Raw genomic sequence first — 3,369 nt, forward strand, 5'->3', positions numbered from 1 at the left:
TTGGTGGTTTCCTTTGCTGTGCAAAAACTTTTTAGTTTGATGTAGTCCCATTTGTTTATTTTTTCTTTGGTTTCCCTTGCCTGAGACGATATATCAGAAAAAAATATTACTAAAAGGAATGTCAGAGATTTTACTGCTTATGTTTTCTTCTAGGAAGGAGTTTTATGTTTTGGGGTCTTACATTTAAGTCTTTAATTCATTTTGAGTTTATTCTTATACATTGCATATGATCGTGGTCCAGTTTCCTTTTTTTTGCATGTATCTGTCCAGTTTTCCCAACATTATTTGTTGAAGAGACTGACTTTATCCCATTCTATATTCTTGCCTCCTTTATCATTGATTAAATGACTATATAGGTGTGGATTTATTTCCAGGTCTTTATTTTGTTCCATTGATTTATGTGTCTTTTTTTTATGCCAGTACCATGCTTTCGATTACTATAGCCTTGTAGTATAGTTTGATATCAGGTAGCATGATACCTCCAACTTCTTTCTCAAGATTGCCATGGCTATTTGGAGTCTTTAATTGTTCCATATAAATTTTAGAATTATTTGTTCTAGTTCTGTGAAAAACGCCGTTGATATTTTGATAGGGATTGCATTGACGTTATAGCTTGCTTTGAGCAGTAAGGACATTTTAATGAGATTAATTCTTCCTTCTTATCCATGAGCATGGTATATGCTTCCTTTTATATGTATCTTCAATTTTTTTCTTTACCGACTTATAATTTTCCTAGTACAGATCTTTTACCTTCTTGGTTAAATTTATTCCCAGGTATTTTATTGTTTTTGATTCAATCATAAAGGAGATTATTTTCTTAATTTTTCTTTCTGATAATTTATCGTTGGTGTATAAAAATGCAATCAATTTCCGAATATTAATTTTATATCCTGCTACTTTACTGAATTCATTTATCAGTTCTAACAATTTTTTGGTGGAATCTTTAAGGGTTCTCTGTATAGAGTATCATATCTTCCATGAATAATGACAGTTTTATGTCTTCCCTTCCCATTTGGATGCCTTTTATTTCTTTTTCTTGTCTGATTGCTGTGGCTAGAACTTCCCAGAGTTCTTTAAAATCATTATCACAGTCGAAATAAGCAGGAGTGAGCTTTAGTTCCCTTTCATGTAGTTACCTCGATGCATTAATTTTCACAGTAGCTATGAATAATAAACTTTAAAGATATAGTCATGGAAACGTGTACTTATACATGATTTTTTAATCTAGTAGAAACTAAGTTTAAGATTTGAATTAAAAACTACAAAACTGCACAACAATGTTAAATGTACTTAATGCCACTAAATTGTACTCTTAAAATGGTTAAAATAGTAAGCTTATGTATATTTTACCACAATTTTAAAAAATTAAAAAACTATAAATATAAACTAGTAAGTGATTTTTAAAAGTATTTCTAAATGTAGAGAATGAAATATAAAAACACATTAAGGGATACTACCTTGTTTACATATTACTTTTAAGATCAGCCCTACATATGTTTAATGAAGTGCCTATCTGAATTACTAAAAAAAATAATTATAGTAGTTACTGTTCAAGCATTACTATTTTGCCTATAATCCAATCCAGAAGAATTCAGTATTTTCTTAGTAGTAGGCTCAGACCTTTTTTTATTGCTCCAATATATGTAGAAATCTTTCGGTTCTTTAAAAGAAAGAGTATCTTTCTTTGAAGTAGTTACAAAGGATCATTAAGACTCAAAACAATCAGGTTTTCTGTTTATTCCTTTATATGTACCTGCTTAAATCTAGGAACTGTTTACTAAGAAACAGAAATCAGGGGAATGTCTGGATGGTTTTATAGAAATCTGTCCTTCTTTCTTTCTGTTCTTCATACCTTTATTGTCCTCCTCCTTTTCTTTTCTTTTTTCTTCTTATTATACTTGTTGTAGTATTATATTTATAAAATTAGTATTTTTGCTTTCCAGTTAGAAGACAAAGGCAAGAGATAAGGAAATAAATGAATTAATGAGAGAGAAGGGGAAATTTTTTGTGCAGAGGTAGAGTCGCAATTACATGCCATTTCTTTCTTTCTGCTGCTTCGGCACTGGAACGAACTCCATCAATGGACAAGACTGCCCTTGGATGTGAGCACAGAATCTTTTATAAATATCTCACATAGTAGAAAACTACAATGTCACCATGAGTAGGGGTGTGGGTCAAATATACAAGTCCTGCAGTGGCCTAGAGGAAGCCAGAAGAGCCTCCAACCAGGCATCAGTACTCCTGTTATGAGGGTTAGCAGTCTGAAGAGGCTGGGAGAAGGGAGTTGGCACATTAGCTACTTCTTTGCACAAAAATCTGTCTTCCTCATCCCCATGACTCTTGTTAAGGATTGCCTTGTTGCTGTCTTAAAAGGAGTTTATCAATGGACAATGTTAGTAGCAATAACATTTTTTTTTTCATAAAAATCAAGATGAGGGCCCATATCAAGTAGGCAAGTTAGAATTTCTCTTATTCTTGCCTTAGTATCCTGAATGATCCAGGATTTTAACTTTTTGGTAAGACAATTTAAATTAGTTAACAAAAGAAACATATAATATTAGCAGTGGTGTGCTAGTAAACCACTCTCAAAAAATAAATAATAAAACCCCGAATTTAGCATTTGCCAATTTTTGGTGCTGAAAACACTCTCACTATGGGCAATTTTAAGGTTCCAACGTGATGTTTTTAAATGTGAAGACAGGAGCCAGATCCATTGGAGAGCCGGTAGGTGCAGGCTCCATCCCACCACTGAAACTAGGCACTTCGTTCTTAGGGAAGTTGCTATCATGGAAGTTGCCACTGCAGCACCCCCGCGCCCCGCTCTTGGATACTTGAACTTTAAAGGCTTCTTTATGTTACATTTTGGTCTCAGATGGGAGAGCTAGGTAAATCTAGATGGTATCTTACCCTTCACATTTTAGAGTTATTCAGAGGCAACATAAAACTTTCATTTGGCAACCGGAACAGAACCTTGTTATAATATTCTCCCCCTTTACAAGTCTCTGTGTCACCCCACGCTATTCCAAATCAGGGACTCACTTAGTGAATCACTCTGACATTAAATGATAAGAATGTGGGGCAGAAATAAGCCATTTTCCTCAATGAACTCATTTAGCTCCTACCTAGATAGCAGGTCCCTATTCCATAATGCAGTGCTAATGGTACTAGTGACATAGGTGGTGGCAGTGAGCTCTTGTTACTCTTTGGGGAGGAGAAAATTAAGGGAGCAGGATGTGAAAGGGAAACAAACCGCTTTCATTTTTGTCTAGCTGGTTTATTGTCATTTGAAGCATGGTACTTCTTGGTGCCCACTAGTTCAAATTAAAAGTGTGGATAATAAGCCTTAGAAATCATGGTGAGAGATTTGCT

This window comes from Pteropus vampyrus, unplaced genomic scaffold, assembly GCF_000151845.1.
Source record: "Pteropus vampyrus isolate Shadow unplaced genomic scaffold, Pvam_2.0 Scaffold139, whole genome shotgun sequence".
In the NCBI taxonomy this organism is placed as follows: Eukaryota; Metazoa; Chordata; class Mammalia; order Chiroptera; family Pteropodidae; genus Pteropus; species Pteropus vampyrus.